This window comes from Trachypithecus francoisi, unplaced genomic scaffold, assembly GCF_009764315.1.
Source record: "Trachypithecus francoisi isolate TF-2019V2 unplaced genomic scaffold, Tfra_2.0 Lachesis_group11, whole genome shotgun sequence".
NCBI lineage: Eukaryota > Metazoa > Chordata > Mammalia > Primates > Cercopithecidae > Trachypithecus > Trachypithecus francoisi.
The window spans coordinates 105,050,030-105,068,820 of record NW_022681456.1 but is presented as its reverse complement, the minus strand read 5'-3'; the positions used below and the strand labels follow the sequence as shown (position 1 = coordinate 105,068,820).

The window sequence follows — 18,791 nt, the reverse complement described above, 5'->3', positions numbered from 1 at the left end:
GGGTGTCAGCATGGTTAAGGGCTGGGTAGGATTCTCTTCCTGGCTTGCAGGCGGCTGCCTTCTTGCTGTGTGCTCACATAGTCTTTTCTTAGTTCATGCATGTGAAGAGAGGAAGAGATCTCTTTCTCTTCCTCTTCTCATGAATCCTCCAGTCCTGTTGGATTAGGACCCCATGCTTAAGATCTTATTTAGGCTTAATTACCTCCTAAAAGCCCTATCTTCAAATATAGTTACTTTTGAGGTTAGAGCTTCAATATATGAACTTAGGGGGACACAATTCAGTCCATGGCACTTCCGGTGAGGGTTATACATTTGCCCTTAAGAATCAGTGATTCTTAAGCTCGTTTCACAGCTTATTATTGAAAGCCCTACGGCTTTCTTGGAACAGCTAGAAGTCTGAGTGTTACTGATGGGGATTCTGAGCCAGTAAACTGACACGTGGAGGTACGATGGGGTGGTGCGGCTCTGTGCTCATGCCAGTAGTGAGACATATGGAGGAGGTTGTTTTCATTGCATTTACAGATTGCTTCTTTTGTCAAATTTCTGTAAAAATAAAATCAAGTAAATCCAGCTAGTGAATACAATTCTAAGGTTAACTTAGGCATTTCCTTTGCTGCATTAACTCTTTAAGGCTTAGGAAACTCCAAACTGTAAATTCCTTCATTTCTTTATGCTCCAGGTAGTACCCTGATGTCAAGATGTAGATTAAGGATGCTTTGGCTTCTGATGCAAAGGCAGCTGGCTGAGTGGTACGGTTGGGAAATGCTTATATGTTCAGCCATTGACCAAGCCTGCCGTCCTGTAGGGGGTAGTGATCGCACACTGTGGGCACCCCCTACCCTCCCTTTGAACCTTATGAGGTAATAGCCTTCAGTAGGTGCCTTCGCTCTTTGGTAGATCTTCACTTTGACACACATTTAAGGGCTTCTCATTGGATTCTGTTCACTCACTTAAGAAGTCCTGCGTTGGGCTCTGCTTTTCCTTCACTAAGCACTCTATTGCAGAAACCCAAGTCACCCAAGAGGGAAAGACCAGGGAAGACTAAAACATGGAGCCTTTCATAACATTTGGTCCAATCTCAGTTCCAAAACGAAAAGGCATGGCCACAATGGGATACTGTAAGCTCTCCAGTTTGATTTTTGATCTTATTTAAAGTCAGTGCTCTCTGACCTAATGTTTCTAGAGCCACAGTCCCTTCCTAATTATGAATTTCATAAATGTGAATGTTTCAGTACGGTGTTTCCTGGGGCTGGCGAAAGTCCAGTAAGTGATGGGACATTGGAAAGCAAACAGTTTGTTCACAAATGAGCGTTCTCAGATTCTGCTGAAGAAGTTCTGTTGGACCTGCTTTTAATCTTTGCAGAAATGAGCAACTCTCCCCTGGCTAGGAGTGCCGTGGTACTGAGAGAAGTGGTGAGAAACCTGGAGGATGCGCTTTTAAGTGGCATCCCACTCAGTCGTTTTTAAAGTGTTAGATTCAGCATTCATTGTAAGGAGCAATTAAAAACCTCTTTTAGATATGTTATTATCAAGCCCTCTCTTTCGTATGGAAGATAATGACCGGAGACCAGATAAGGGGGCGGGGGCTGCTAATATGTTAACTAGACTTTGACGAGGGAGAGAATTTTAACTTTATTACTAGGTGGGGAGAAAAACACTTCCCTGGCTGGCTTCCTTCTAAAGTATCAGGTGTGGCATGCATATCAGGCCATTAGCCTGATCTCACAGGCTTAGCCCCATCTCACATTTAGCTATGCCAGGAAAGCTATGAAAGAGGCATTTTCTAAGATAAGGGCAACAGCATTTCAGTCCTCATCAATTCTGTTGGAGGATGGAGGTGCTCTTCTCTCAGGGAGAAACTTGCAGGAGGACTGTGCCTACCTCAGGAAGACAGTGGGGCACCCAAGGCAGTGAAGAGAGCAAACTCAGACTCCCTAAGGCAAATATATGATCATAAATGAGAAGGGATTTCTTCATGACTGCATACAGAATTCTGTGTACAGAATTTGAATCTTTTAGTTTATGAGTTACATGTTCAATAAGTTTATGTACTTCTCCCAGGCTCTTTGCTAGTCAGGTTCTGAAACAGAAGGACCAAACCCACACAGGTTGGCTTCGTCTCATAATCTTTCCATGAACAAGTAGCTTGAGAAGCCTCTTAAAGGGTTTTGGTGTGCATTAAGGGCTCGAGACCAACTAGGAATTTTTTAATGCACATAGGATGACCATGACTATTGTGTTATACAACCCTCAAGAAAGAATTCTTCTTCAGTCACCAAATCGTGTGCGTCACAAATTTTTCCACCTCAAGACCTCCCTGAAGCTTTGCTCCCCTTCTCTCTGTCCTCACACACACATCACAAAAAGCTCAGTGTCTGGCTAACCCGTGTTGCCATGGGAGGCAAGGGGGAAACGTGGGAGAGGCTGCAGGCTGCTTGGGGACACTGACCTCCTCATGTTGAAAAGGACAAAACACTTTCAAAGGAGAAGTAATATTATAATATCTATTACTTTATGTTCCCTTACACTGTTTTTCATAAAGTGCTCTCAATTAGAAAAGCCACTTGATAATATTTTTAAAGGTTGAACAAGATGGTTCTCTCATTTATACTCCCATTCCAATGTTACATAATTCAATTTATATTGATTTACTATACAATTTCTATGCACCGTGCTATTTAATATGTTTATATTTATTGCACTATTTGACAAATATGAACCCAGGAGTTTAATGTAGAATTACCTCTGCAGTCATTTCTAGAATGGGACCTAATTTGAGAACTGACTTAATTATGGCTAAGCAATGAAATCCAGCCCATGACTATACCACTGGGGTGGGCTCAATCCACATCAGCAAGATTCCTTTCCCTCTTCTGAGGGCTTGAAAAATCCCCAAGTGAAACAAATAAACTATAGATTGTTTATTTCTTCCCACAAATACTGTTTGTAACAATTCTGCCCCTCCTGTTGATTCATGAGAAAGGCTGGAACACAATCTTTGATTCTCTTACATTCTTTGGAAATTGATTATTTTGCAAGAATAAGTATTTACAGAACTTGGTGATTAGTTTCTGGTAAGTCATCCCAAGAGTTAGTTAGGAGGTTGAGAAGAAACATATCAGAAGCCTATAAAAGGGTGCTTACTGGTGGAACAGAACCGTCTCACGCCCTAGCCACTCTCCCTCTGTATTTTCATACGCCAGGTATAGTGCCCCCAGGAGCTTAGTCCCTGGGTGAGGAAACACAGGTACAACTAACTGCAATTTAGTTTTAAACACAAGATGCCAAGGTAGTGCCTTAAACAATGTACTGTGCTAGCACAGAGAAGAACATGATGAACCCTCAGGGTAAGATCAGAAAAGGAAAGGAGAGGGGGTTTGAAATCTGAGGAGTGGCTCTAGCTTAGGAGTATGGGTAGAATTCTGGCTCCACTAACATGTAGAATCATTTTCCAAAAAATGTTTGGTAGTGATTTTTAAATTTTCATTTCTGTATGAATTTGAACAAATATCAGTAATTCTGTGCAATTCTATGATTTTTAAAAGTATAAACATTTAAATTGCTATTATGCAATTCTATGTTATTATACATAGAAAATCATAAAATGCCCATTTATCCATTCCTAGCTTTGCTAAATTTAAATGTCTTGTAATAATTACTTTTTTTACTTTTTAAGAAGGAAAACACTATATTGCATTGAAGTCTCCTGTGTTTCGTTTCTTAATCAAATTCCCCTACCCCTCCCATCTTCCCCAGAGATATGTACTATCCTGAATTTGGTATTTTTTATACCTAAGCCTGTTTTCATACTCGGAAAATATGTATATATCCATAACCAACACATCATATTTTAATTTTTATACAGATGGTATCATATCATTTCTGCTCAACATCGTTTTTGAGATTTATTTATAATAGTACACAGATACCATCCATTCATGTTTGCTGTACTGAATTTCACTGTTAGGAATATACAACATTGGCCAGGTACAGCGGCTAACACCTGTAATCCAAGCACTTTGGGAGGCCAAGGCGGGAGGATTGCTTGAGCCTAGGAGTTCAAGCCTGGGCAACATGGTAAAACCCTGTCTCTGCAAAAAAATACAAAAATTAGCTGGGTGTGGTGGCATGTGCCTGTTGTTCCAGCTACTCAAGAGGCTGAGGTGGGAGGATCATTTGAACCTGGGAGATTGAGACAGTGGTGAGCCATGATTGCACCACTGCACTTCAGCCTGGGCAACAGAGCACGACCCTATGTCAAAAAGAAGTGGTGGAGGGGGATATATAACAGTTAATTTATGCATTCTCCTGTTGAAGAGAATTTGTTTTCAAAAATGATTTTTTATTTTGCAATTACAGTGTTACAGTGGATATTCTTGTTTATGACTCCCTGTGCACATGTTTTAAAGTCTTATTAAGGCATATTCCTAGAAGTCAAATTGTTGGGTCATAAGATATAGGCATCGTCAAATTTCTAGACATTGCCAAGTCACTACCACAAATCCAAATTGAACTACCTTAACCTCACCTCCACCAATGGTAAATCAGGATTCTTTACCTATCTTATTTGTGTGCAATGGTATCTTGTTTTAATTTGCATTTTAGGTTTACTAATGTTCAACTCCAAATGTGGAGTTGAACATATTTTATGTTGATTGCCCATTTTATTTTGTTTTCTATGATTTATTTATTCAAAAATATTTTCCATGAGTTGTTTGTTTCTTATTTATTTATAGGATTTGTTACTTTTGTTACTTAATCTTTGTGGTTTTAGGTACTACAAATATCTTTTTCTGGTTGGTATCATGTCTTTTATTTATGGTGTTTTTGTTATGAAAAAAGATTTAATCTTAATATATTTATATTTATCAATTCCTTTTTTATGGATTTGATATAGCTTAAAGAAATTTTTCCCTACTCCAAGGCCATAAAAATACTTTTCTATTCCATTTTCTAAAAATGTTAAAGGTTTGCTTTTGGGCATTCATATCTTTATTATAAGTGGTTTAACTTTTTGTAATGATGTGAAAGGTCTATGTATTTTTTTCTCACATGGATTGATAATTGTTTTAGCACCATTTAATAAATAATCAGTCCTTTTCACACTGATCTGTTACACTCATTTATCATCTGTCAAGTTTCCATATTAGATTTGCTTTGTGACTTTCCTTAGTTCTATTGTTTTATTTGGCTATCACTATGCCAATACCATTGTCTAAATTAAAATAATGCTATAATGCATCTTGTTATAAAGATGATAGGATAAGTAGCCCACCCCTACCCACCCTCCTTCATTTTATTCTTCTTCAAAATTTTCTTGGTGAATCTTAGCCATTTTCTCTTGCATATACACTTTAGAATGGGCTTTTCAAGTTCCAAGAAAAATACTTTTGGTAATTTCCTGGGATTTGTACTTTCTATACATGACCAAAGATGATCTCACCATTTATTTGGGTCTTCTCTAATGTCTTTTATCTGGTCTTTTGATTATTGAGTTCACTTTAATTGCTTTGTACTCAGTTCATGTGTTTTTCATATCAATTATTGGATATTTGATTAGACTTATTTTGTGACTAATTTTTATAAAGAGTTCATGAATGCTTGGGAAAAATGTGGATTCTCTCATTTTGGGGTTTAAGGTTCTATACTCAATTTTAAAATTAAGCTTGTTAGTCATGTTTTTTCAGCTTCTACATCATTACTGCTTTATCTAAAGGTTACTGAGAGATGTGAGTTAAATGTCCTAAAATTATGTGGTTTTATTTCTCCTTATAATTCTGCCCATTTTCATTCAACATTTTTAGTCCACTTAATAGCTACATACAAGTTAATGATTATAAAACGTTCCTCTGGTCCTAGGTTGACAGCTATTTTCTCTCCGTTTTTTGAAAATATTATCCTATTATCACTGGACTTTAGTTATTGCTGCTAAGACACTTGCCAAACATCTAATTGTTGTTCGTTTAGAGGAAGCATGCCCCTTCTGGTTGCTTTACAGATTTTCTCTTTGTTTTTGGTTTCTACAGTTTGCTACAGTATGTCTAAAAGTGGATTCGGCTTTTGTTAATCCTACTAAGGACTGGCTATGTTTCCTGAATCTAAGATTTTTGGGTTTTTCGTGAATTCTGAAAAAATTTGAGCCTTTTTTCCCCTAATATTGTTTCTCCCTTCTCTTTGATCCATTTGCCTGGAATCGCTGTCAGATATATATTTAGAATCTTCTTATTCTCCCTCCATATTTCTTATCCTGACTAGCATGTTTCATCTCTCTTTATCTCTCTGTGCTGTATCTTGAGTTATTTTCTCAGATCTTCTGGTTCACTATTCCCTTCTTCATTTAGGTTTAATCTGCCTTTTACCTGTCCATTGAGTTCTTCCTTCCAGCAATTTTAATTTTTCATTTCTAGAACTCACTGAAGTTGTTACTGATGTTATTTTCATATATTCCTGGTGCTTCAAAAATTGCCCTGTTCTTTATGTTTTCATTTCCTTCCTTCATGTCTTTAATTGTTTTGAATGTACTTTTTATAGGCTCTGTTCATTACTTCCATTATTTGGAATTCTTATAGCTCTAATTCTTTTTTTAAAATTATAGTTTAAGTTCTAGGGTACATGCGCACAGCGTGCAGGTTTGTTACATATGTATACATGTGCCATGTTGGTGTGCTGCACCCATTAACTCATCATTTACATTAGGTATATCTCCTAATGCTATCCCTTCACCCTTCCCCAACCCCACGACAGGTCACGGTGTGTGATGTTCCCCTTCCTGGGTCCAAGTGTTCTCATTGCTCAACTTCCATCTATGAGTGAGAACTTGCAGTGTTTGTTTTTTTGTCCTTGTGATAGTTTGCTGAGAATGATTGTTTCTGGCTTCATCCATGTCCCTACAAAGTGTGTGTGTGTGTGTATGTGTGTGTGTGTATACATGTACATGCATGTAAGAGTTGGCCTTCACTAATAATTAATTCTTCAAGTGTTTGCTAATTTTGGTTTGTGAGTTCATCTTCCAAGAAGCTTAGGTATGATAACTTGGTATAGCCTATTTGAGAATACAACCCTTCCAGACGGGTTTGTCTTGCCATGTGTCCCAGTGGTGTTATAGGCCTAGAGCCACTTTGTTTTCTTAACTCACTTATTATGAAAAATTTCAAGCATACACAAGAGCAGATACAATTTTATAATGAACCTCTATATTCTCATCACCCAGCCTCCATAACTATCAACTCATGCTCAATCTTATCATCTGCATGCTCCTCTATTTCCTTCACACCCACACACTACAGACACTACACACTGGATTATTTTGCACTAAATCCAATACTTTATATCATTTTATTTATAAATATTTTGCTATGTAAGTCAAAAGATGAAAACTAAAAAATAATCAGTATACTAATAATACACCTAACAAGTTAATTTCCTAATAGAATCGAACCACTGTTCAAATATCCATGATTAGCTCATTAATAGTTCTTCCTAGGTTTGTCAAAATGAGGATCTCAATAACATCTGTACACTGCAGTTGATTCATTTATTTCTAATGTTTCCTTTACTCAAAAAGTTACCCTTTTTCTCTCCTTTCTAGTTTCTCTCTCTCTCTCTCTCTCTTTCTCTCTCTCTCTGTCTTTCTCCCCTTACAATTTACTTATTGAAACAGCCAGGTTTTGTGTTATTTTTTCAGGATCACTTTCATGTTACCTTCTCATCTTAATAGGTTCCAGGACTAAGAAAGTAGTAGAAAAACCTCAAACTGCCCCCCTGCATCTGTTGAGACAGAACAATTTTCTTGATGATTTCCAGTGCTAGTGGGCTAATTGTTTTCTCATCTTATAAGGGATGCTACGTTTTATCCAGCATTTTATAGGGAGAGAGTTTTCCTATAATTTAGTCCTTAATATTATGCAGAAATAAAACCTCTTGATGCTTTTTAGAAATTTATTTTGGATCAACTTGCAAGTTTCTTATCCTCTCTGAGCTGCAAGTTTCTATAAAATAATTTTTTTTACTTGATTGCATTGTTTGGGGGAAAATGAGCTAATGTATAAAAAGTAAGTAATACAAAAAAGATACACTTTCTGGGTAGTGGGGATAGCTGAGCAGGGTTTGACGAATAAATGTGAGTGAATTCAAGATGGTTGAAAGAGTAGCACCGTTACACTGGGTAGATAAGGAAAGAAAAGCGCATTTTAGGTCAAAGGCACAATTCATGTCCTATGACCGTTCAGCCCAGTTTTCATCCATAACCAACTTTATTGCTTCACAGTTCTGTTGGTTTTGCTTATTTTGTCTTTTGAGGATATAACTGTAAGAATTCCCAGCAGTTCCTATCAAATACGTATCTTAATCCAGATACACAAATTTGTGTTATAATATGAAAACGAGACCCAAACCAAAGTGATTCTACTTGAAGATGTCCGTGGTAAGTCATACACTGGGATAGTTGTCAGCTTTCTCTTCTTGGTTTTGTGTAAATTGATGAAACACTCAGGCTTGGGTTCTCTGGTATAAAATGATGAGCTATTTGCAATTGTTTCAAGCAAGGTTTTTGGAACTTATGAATTGTAGTCACTTTGTGTTGGCACACATCTTACAGATCTTCCTAGCTTTCCAGCCTCATTTTGGCAGGAACATCAAAGAAAGCACACTATATCCATAAGATTTGGGGGATTCACACTCCTCTCATCCAGCTGCTGGTCACAAGTTCTAACTCATTTTTATCAGTTTCATTGGGTCGTTTTCTAATATCCTATAAAGCAACATAGGAGATACAACTGAACATCTGCAAAGCACAATGTGTGCTGAGAAACAGGGCGGTCACTTAACAAGCACATTTTTCTTCCCACTCTTTCTGTGCTTGGACAACAGATCTGGCTAAACTACACAGCAATGCAAATTGCAATGTAACTTTGGTGGGAAAAATTATATAAAATTCTAGTTTTCAAGTAGTTTCAAGCAATGACAAAACCTACCACTTTGAATTAGAAAGGATGTATCTAGCCATACAAAGCACTTCGACTTGGCACATAAGTATTCCATACTTCTTTACCAACCAATCAGAACTTTTATCACAACATACCAGGTGAATCCACTCTCATTTCTGGCAATTGCATAAGCAAAACTTTCTTAAGAAAATTGCCCATGAATTCTTAGATATTTTGTTTTTACAATGTGTTTTCCAAAGAGATCCAAATTTAACAAAGTTGTAGGTGAGGAAGCCCTGCTTTTGCATTATACTTTACTTAGCTTTTATTTTTGTTTACTTTGAATATCTTTGCATACTCATATGAAAAATACATACATCTACAATAATTCAGATGTAGACCTGTCAGATATCAACTCCTCAGGTAGAAGGACAGTTAAAATAATAAAGGGGTGTGTGTTAAACATGGCTAAACGTAGGTGTGATTGAGCAAGTGTCTTTTCTCTTTAGATCCTGAAAGGAAATACTTTTCTGTGATAGAATTTCTTGCCTATAATTGACTTTTCACTGAGAAATTTTGACCTGGATTTCTACCAGCCTCTTTTAAAAGTAATCTCACATGTCATCTTTGCAAAGTCAATATTACAAATTGTTTCCCCCAACTCCCCAGAAAGATGTGGAAATGACCAGATGAGGCTCTGTGTCAAAACCCAAACCCCTTGTGGACAGGCAGAACTTAGTTCTTCCATGAACAGGATTTCTGCACTAGAGCTTTTCATCGGTAACTTTTACTCTAATGGAAAAAAAAAAAAAGTAACATCAGTGAAGCTCTGGGGTTGGCGATTCCTAAGACAAATGAAAAGGCATTGAAAATCTTCCAGATATATCATAGGCCAAATAAAGCAGTCATTCGCAAAGCTTCCTAGACAGAAAAAGTTGTTGCTAGCTACAGTTTTGTTCACAGTGAAAAAGAAGCTTCTATTTTGAGCTTGGTTAGATAAAACGAAGAAAAAGCATTTTTTTTTCAAGGTTATAATTAGTGCTCTGAGTTTTAATGCTGGTCCACTAATGTTAGTGTTTAGAGACAGACAGATTGTTACAATGCTCCCCTCCTCTTGGTGGTCAGTTCTGCCGTAAACTCTTCGCTTGATATTTGCACCCCTATTATTTTTGGAATTCACCGTGAATATCTGCACACTACGTTTGGCTGAAACAATTGTGTTTTGTAAAAAGGTAATATTAACTCGAGGATCTCATATGGCCAGAAAATAGTTTTAATTGAACAGCATTTTTTTTCTAGAAATTAAATGATTGTCATTGTAAAACCACAGTAGTGTAATCAGAGAAACATGCAGCTGGGCATGGGACATAGTTCCTAAGATTGGCATTTTCGGGGAAGTGGATTATATGTAGGTTTGTAGCAGAAATAAATAGAGGCAGGAAAAGAAGTTTTCTAACTCTTAAGTATTTGCAAACTATGTCAACGTGGTTGGAAAGATTTTTGAAAAGTGGGTCCTTGCTACGAAAGCAAAATATCATCCTAGAGATGATGAAACTGAGGTTCCAAGGGTTAACTTGGTCAGTCAGCTGGAAAGTGGTGGAGGTGGGTTTTGAACCATTCCACTAAACCCAGAGCTAACATGCATGTACCACCTTGTTCTCTGTCTTTAGGTATGTGGCCCATTTTGCCATAATACTTTACAGTTCACTTTTGTTGTCCTTTCTCAGAGGCATTCATATGTTGTCTATGAAACTTGTGAATTCTTAGATACTTATAGTGGATGCATGTTGTTGATATAACAGAGCTGCGAGGCTCTCAAATATCTACCTTTTTTTTTTTAAAGGGTTGCTGGGCATTACCAATTCATTTTTTGAGGGAGAACATGTCACTTTAAGGATTTATTATTTGTGTTTTACTAATCACTGTATGTCATGTTTGTTGGGAAAAGAAGCTATGATGATAATTGCTATATTCTCCATAGCTCTTCTCAACAGCTGACAGGTTATATATCTACTTATTTATTTGTTTATGGTCTGCCTCTCCACTTTAGCCCCATTGAGGCAGGGATTTTTCTGTCTTGTTTTCACTGTGGTGTCTCCAAGCCTCAAAGAGTACCTGGCACATGGTAGTTACACAAGCAATATTTGTTAAATGAGCAGAATGAGATTATTTCTAAGATGTGACTGAGTGCTTATGTTTACATCTGTTATTCATTTTCGGCTTGAACTGGAGCACAGTTTGAGTTCCTGTGAGATGGGGAAAAATACCTACTACAATTCCAGGCATGTTATTTATGATATTTAAAAGTCAATTACTAACTATCATTTTCTCCATCTTCTACATGATAAGACTGAGTCTCAATGACTAAGTCATGGTCCCCCAGCCTGCATGGTCATTTGGACCTCAAAGACTTTGTTTTTCACACTGCCTCAGGATTGGTGCTTCAGCAATTGAGGAGAGGAGTAGATGGTAGAATGTTCTTCAGATCTCTGCAGTTCTTGCTTATAGTGCTGTCAAGATTCCTTCAGGCAGGTGGCTGTGCCATGCAGTGGCTAAGAGCCAGGCTCTGCACTCTGACAGCATAGCCATCGATTCTGTGATATACAGTATATTTGCTGTGTGACCATGACATTATTGTCTCCATTTTATAGATAGGGAAACTGAGGCTAAAAATAATTAAACAGCTTTGTCCAAGATCATTTGGCTAGCAAAGAAATTGAGTCAAGATTCAAACTTTAATGCCCATGCTCTTCTCACTATGTAACCCTGTCTCCTTAATTATGTTTATAGTTCTATACTTGATTTTACAGAATCAAATAAGCAGTTATCATTTATTGAATGAACTGTTACTTGATATTTCATGCTTTGCACCATTTTCACCTTTCTTGCCTTATCCAGTTAGGGAAAAGAGTACATTTTGTGTTTCTTTATCTTGCTTTTATCTAAAAATATAATGAAAAAGAATTAATAATAACAATAACAAATGTAGGAAGGGGATATCGTTCATAATTCTACCATATTGAAGCCCTATATGATTAACACCAAAAATTTTGCCTTTAAAAACATAATACATTGGGGGGAAAAAAGGTAGCTGATTCAGTGCTTCTTACATTATGAAATAGATGAGGGATTTTGGTGAGTGATCAGCAAGGCAGGGGTTGTATAAGCTGCTGTCAGCTGCTCATATTCACACCTGGCTTGGACTGGTCAAATGACATTACCCATGGCAATACATTTTCCTGTGCCTCCGTTCCTCTGGGGATTAAACTATGATTTTCTAAAGGGCGAAGACCATATCTTCTTCTTTATACTCCCAGTCCCCACAGTAAAGGTTGAGCTTAATTCAGATGGAGAGTGATACCTAGATTAGGGTGGCTATTGATAGCAAGATCTCAAAGATTATGCTGTAACCATTCTTCCTCTATTCCCACAAATCAGGAAATAAGTACTATGATTTCTCCTTGGCACCCTCCCCTGTATCTTTATACAGATTATGTAGGCTGATTGTAGGGATTCCAAGCAATTAGTAATGAGTAATGTGCCAAACTTAGATACAAACCAATGTCACTTGTTAATCAGATACTTCTGTCAAAAGAGGGACCCAGAAAAGGCAGAAATGGGACGGAGGTGCAGGAGCATGCTGGAGCATTTCTGATGGACTTGTGACAGCTGATTGCATGCACCTCTTCCCAGCTTTGCTCAGTGACTTCGTGTTGGTTATCTTGAAATCAGCCATGGTAGAAGTAGTCACACCATGGAAATTAGCAAATGCTACAAATAGCCCTTCTCTAATTGGTTGTTAGACATTTACCATCACACCACTGTAGAGGTGGTACAATTTTCGAGGTGATTGTTTTGCTTTGGGTTGGAGTGGCTGATGCCCTTTAACAGTAGCAGAATGCCACATCACACTCGAAGATTTAGAGATGTTCCTCAAACCACCAGTCAGATACATTGAGGAAACAGGCTCTGCAGTGAGGCCATATTTAAATAGCAATGAAGACAGAGGGATTTCTCCCCCAATTTGAAGGACTCCTATGATAGCAGAGACTACATTTTTTTATGGGGAAACAAATGGAGCCAACACCTTTGTAACATAATAGTAATACAAACAATTCAGGGGCAATGAATGTATATCTAGCCTTTTACATGTCTAAAAACTCAGTTTTCTCTCCCTTGAAAAATGCATTCTTGAGATGATTAAATGCAAGAATGCATGTCAGGTGTTCAGCACTGGGCTTAACACTCTGTAAATGCTCATAAGTGGTATACTATTGTTATTATATTATTGTTTATAATAAACAACTCTCTGTAGGAAATTCCAGTAGTCAGTGTCATTCTGGACCCCTAACCATTTCGATAAACCCCACCCCAGACATCAACATTTAGAGCACTGTGCTTACAGCTTAGCCTAGTGGTTCTCAAAAGGGTCGTCCCAGCACTGGCAGCATTAGCATTTCCTAGGAATTTGTTAGAAATGCAAATCCTCAGTCCTTACCCCAGACCTATTGGATCAGAAATTCTGAAGATGAGACCAGTATTTACCCACTTCTTCAATTGATTCTGAACCACTCTCTTAGGCTTTGTCTTACCATAAGGCAGTGGCAATGAGAATCCAGTAAAAATGTTTAAGTCAGGCTAAAATATTCTCTCCAGTCTTTCTGAAATCTTGATGGGATAAGCAGCCTTTAATAGATCCATGTGAAATGTTCTGTTGCATGCCATTTAATTTTTGGTCTATTATATGTAAACAATCCTCCTAAGACTATCCTCAGTTAACAGACTGTAATATATTTACCATTTGTTGAAAATGAATTCTAATACTTTACCTAAATGTTTATTAAATAGGTGACAATCCATGGAAATTCTCTTAAGAGATATCCAGAGAAACATTTACAGTTCTGCTACTTCTCTTGTTGATCAATTGATTTTGTAAACATGAGATGAGAGTTCATCTTGTTACTATATTGATTGGATTAAAGCACTTTAAATACAAAGTTGAAAGTTGATTAACTAACAGAAATAGAGTCCCATTGCAGGTACACGATGAAACAGGGGTAAGGAAGGAGAAGAAAAACATTGAAAGGCATTTGACAGGGGAAGGTTGTATTCCCCAGACAACCCTGTCAAGCAGCTCTGTTGACAACAAAAAGAAGAAAACAAATAAATTGGAGGTTGTGTGAATGTCACAAGACCAGAATATAAATACATACGACATGGAGAGAGTAAATATCAATAACTCTCATTCTCGCAAAATGTTTTAGGGTGATACCTTCCAGCTATGACAAAATCAAAAGGAAAAAATAATAAGCAGGTAAATCTCGAGACACTGGTCCAGTATCTACCTTTTATTCATAGTACAAACCCTCAAAAGACACCACTGCAGGTGTAATAGGCCAAATAACAAAGACAAAGACAATATGTGACAAGACTCAGGACTCGCACATCCACAAAAATGGATTTAACATTCAGAGACCATTTCAGCCCTGTCTAACTTTCTAGCTCACAAGAGAAAATGCAGACTTCACTCTGCATGGACAAAAAAGATATCTTCAGGCAGAATGTGGAATTTAGGACTTCAGTTTTCTCTTCACGCTAAACCAATTGTAGAAACACACATCCAAAAATAAGTTAAAGTGATGATTACTGTCTTTCTTTTTTCCATTAAAAATCACTTTAAGCTTTTTTTATCAACTTAATTATTTACATGCACATTGACTAAATCTCAACAAGCTCTTAAATGCTAGTTGCCCTTTGCCCTCTCAGCACTAGCCTTCCCAGTACCACGCATGTGCCATTTGGCTTTGTGCTCTGTGACACCGCCATCTGGGTGTCTGGTCCAACAAGCGCCTTCTTGAAATCCTTACATAACTGACTTCTTCCTGTGCCATGGGCTTCACCTCACCATATCTAATGGGAGCTCTGGCCTGGACTCTAGGAATGTCGTTCCAGATAGGCCTGGTGGGTCTCACTGCCCACTAACATGAGCTCCCCCTTCCTTGCTGGGAAGCCAGAATGCCGTGTCTTCCTGGCACGTCCACGTCCTGCCAGCTCAGGAAACAAAACCCTTAGTCTAGCATGAGAAATCTGGTTTTCTCTCCATGGCCAGAAAACCTTTAGTTCAGTATCAGTAAAGCTTACCCTTCTAAAACATGCTTACACTGACCATCAATAAACTCTTTGATAAAGAAGTCTTGTTATAACATGCAAAGCTATAGGTAAAAAAAAAATGAAAGTCCCCTCTCACCTTAGACCATATCAAGCCCTATCAGAAGGCCAAGAAATTAAAATATGTTGAATACATTTAAGCTTTGTAGCAAATACCCTGTACAAGAACCTAAATTGAAGCTTTCAAAAATCTAAAAGGACAAATCTAAAAGGACAATCCATTTCATAATTTTTAGATATGACATGACATAGAACTATAATTATAAGAAATATACCTGAGATGCTTTCTGTTCAAAAAATTCAAAGATTCTTCATAACTGGGTAACTAACTGGGCCCTTTTCTGTTTTCAGACTCTCTCTGGATGGGCCACTGTTTCCTATGGTGTCAATTGCTTCACATATGGTGATGACTAACAAATCGTTGTCTCCAGCCCAGGTCTCATCCCTGAGCTCTAAGCCCATATGGCTGCACTTTGTGTCCGTGTGGGATCATCATTCCCACTCCCATTCTGCCCCTCCTTTTCTATCTTATCTCATTAAATGTCCACACCACCCACCTGGCAGCACCTTCCTGACCTCTCCCTCTCCTCAGCTCTTACATCTTTACCTTAATCAGTCTTTAGAACCTGTGGATTCAGTTTTTTTTACTGTCATTCAAACACACCCACTCCCTATCGCTACTTCTACCTGAGCTCAGACACTTATCATTTCTCAGGTGAAGAATGGCCTCTAGGTGGTCTTCTCTTCCCAAGAATTGCCCCCATCCAATCCATTCTTCATAGCCAGAAGGACCATTCTAAAAGGCAAAGTCAGTCACGCCCTTCTACTGCTGAAAATGTCCTAGTTGAAATCAAAGTCCTTTGTGATCTACTTCCTGTCCATTGCTGCAAACATGTCTTTTGCCTTTAATTTTTTCTCTGCACTGGACCTAGAAGAATCCTCAAATGTTTACTCTGCCTTTCTTCGTGCCTTTGCACCTCTATTACTCTCTGCACAGAATACCTTTCCTCACACTCTCTTTCTAGCCACTTTCTGCTAGAACTCAAAACTCATCTTTCTCCAGGAAGTCTCCCCAAGTTTCCATCAGGGTAGTTATTCCTTCTGGGTATTCCTATAGCAGATGTACTCCTAGTACTTTTACAATAGCCCAACTGCATTATCCTCTCTTTTCCCACTGGACTGGGAGATCCTTAGGTGCTGGATAGTCCTTGGTGTTAGGGCCTGTTTTTCCATATCTCATTTCCCAGGATCATACAATAACACAGGGCCTGCTTATTGTATGTCCTCCATAAAATTCTGTGAATTGAATAAGTGAAATGCTCTAGAATGAGGTCATGTGTTCCTATGCGACTTCTTTCTGGAAGCCAGGGAAATGAAGGCTACAAAGAAGTAGCTACTGCTGAAATCAGAAATTTTGTTCAAGTAGAGGCACTGAATCAGATTTTTAAGGTGCTAGTTAGGCCTTATTACCAGAATGTGTCTCTTATGAAGACAAAGAGGAAAGTCTTGGCGATTGTCAACTTCAGCTGGTAGTCTCTAGGGAAGAAGGCAGTTATGTGGGAGAGCCTGACCCTTTGCACCTGCAGACAGAAACTCACAGGCATGTGTCTAGGGATATAAGCAGGATTACAAACCTCAATCTGGTGTGTCACCAATAAACAAAAAGTAGGTCTTTCTTTGATTGTTTCAAGTTTTGTAAATTCTTAATGTGAGAATAAGTAGTTAATCCCTACAGTGCTTATCAAACTTATTCTTCAATTTAGTATTTTTTACAAATGAACTTTACAAAAGAGCTTCATCCTGACTTGAAAATGCCACGTTAGGGGCTACACGAATAACTTTAGTATCTTTACTTTTGTATCTGCAAGTCTTCTGCTGAAAAGCTGCCTCCCTGGGTCCTATCTGTTTTGTCTTCTCTCCAGATCTCTCCAGTTCATGCCATGCTCACATGTGTTAATGCTGTGTCTGTCCACTGCAAATATTATATCCTGCTATTAAGCCAACCAACCATTTCCATTCAATGATGGAAAACCCTGGAAACAGTCTGTAGAAAGAGAAGGCTTGGCTTTTGACTTCATGGTCCAATAGATATCTGAACAACCTACAACTTGGCAATGGATGAGGGCATAGGTAGCTTATTGATTGTGTAACCAAAGGGAGAAGATGATAGAAGTTTTACCTGAAAATACCATGTTGGCTTTGCAAATGGTTTCTCCACCCTAATAGAGACTGCCTATGGTTTGAAGCTGACCCTGGGGTAGGAAGTATGAGTATGTGCAAACCAGTTGTTTAATGACTTGCTAGGTGACTCTCAGCCACTCTTTCAACATCTGTCTCTAGGATAATTGTGCTTATCAGGAAATGCAATTCTGTTGCTTATATTTTCTATTTTAAAGTGTGGAACTTTATCAATGTTTTAAGCTTTCCAAAATTCAATGTGAATAGATATGCTTTGATTAGAAACTCTAAATCCTAGCTCTAAAAAGTCTAGTTCATGAAAAAGGAAATGCAGTTTAACGAACAGATTGAGTATATTTTCCCTCAAAGCTGCTGTTTCTCTGGCCAGCCTTCTTTCAGTAGGCACGTCCACTGTCTTTTTGTCACTGATGCTCCAAAGCGTGGAAGTCACTTCCGGTTTCTCCCTCTTGAGGTCCTCCCATCAGTTATGCAATAGCCAAGATATATAGATTCAGCTTTTACTGTGCCTCTCATCTCCATCTCTTTTTCTGAATTTGCGTGCTATTATCTGAGCTCTGGTTCACCTGATATGTTGATCTTGCTCAGATTAGCAAAATAATACCCTGATGTTCTCACTGCCGACCCACCCAACATCACTGCTAATTTTCCTGAAATGTGTCTCTCAAATCATGTCATTCCCTTCTCAGAAATTTTCAAGGGAGTGCCACTACTTACTAAATCAATCCTGTATCCCCAGATTTTCATCCTACCCTTTGTGCTCTATATTTTTTTGTTTTTTTTGAGATAGAGTTTCACGTTGCCCAGACTGGTGTGCAATGGCACAATCTCAGCTCACCGCAACCTCTGCTTCCCAGGTTCAAGCGATTCTTCTGCCTCAGTCTCCCGAGTACCTGGGATTACAGGTGTACACCACCACGCCTGGCTAATTTTTGTATTTTCAGTAGAGACAGGGTTTCACCATGTTGGCCAGGCTGGTCTCAAACTCCTGACCTCAGGTGATCCACCCACCTCAGCCTCCCAAAGTGCTGGGATGACAGGTATGAGGCACCGCACCCAGCCTATATGTCGTTATTTTAAACTATGGATGTGCATTTGCTGTTCTTTCAACACATTCTTTGTGCGGCTCTTCCTCTGTGCTATTGCTTATGGTGCTGCTTTATCCCAAGCTACCTGATTTGAATCCTGGTTCCAAAGAAAAGGCTTTGTGCCTTTTCTTTCTCACTTACAATATGAGGATCATAGTATCACCTACCTTATAGGATTTTGTAGCAATTACAGGAGGGCATACAATATAAAGCAGTTACAGAAGGAATACAATACAAAGCCCTTAGAAGAGCCCCAGCATGTAGTAAATATTCAGCTAATGTTAGTAATCATGTTTCATTTCTTTCAAGGACCATTTCAAATCCATGTCTTAATGGAAGCCTTTTATATCGCCCAACTCAATGTAATTTCTTCCTCTTTTTGTACTTCTTTGAATAATATTTAACGTGAAATGTC

The 18,791-nt window shown here is 38.2% G+C and overlaps 1 protein-coding gene across 12 annotated transcripts in view; it reads left to right on the top strand.

Moving 5' to 3' along the window:
• SSPN (sarcospan) overlaps positions 1-18,791 on the top strand; it is a 108,692-nt gene that overhangs the window by 80,580 nt on the left and 9,321 nt on the right. The window lies entirely within an intron of this gene.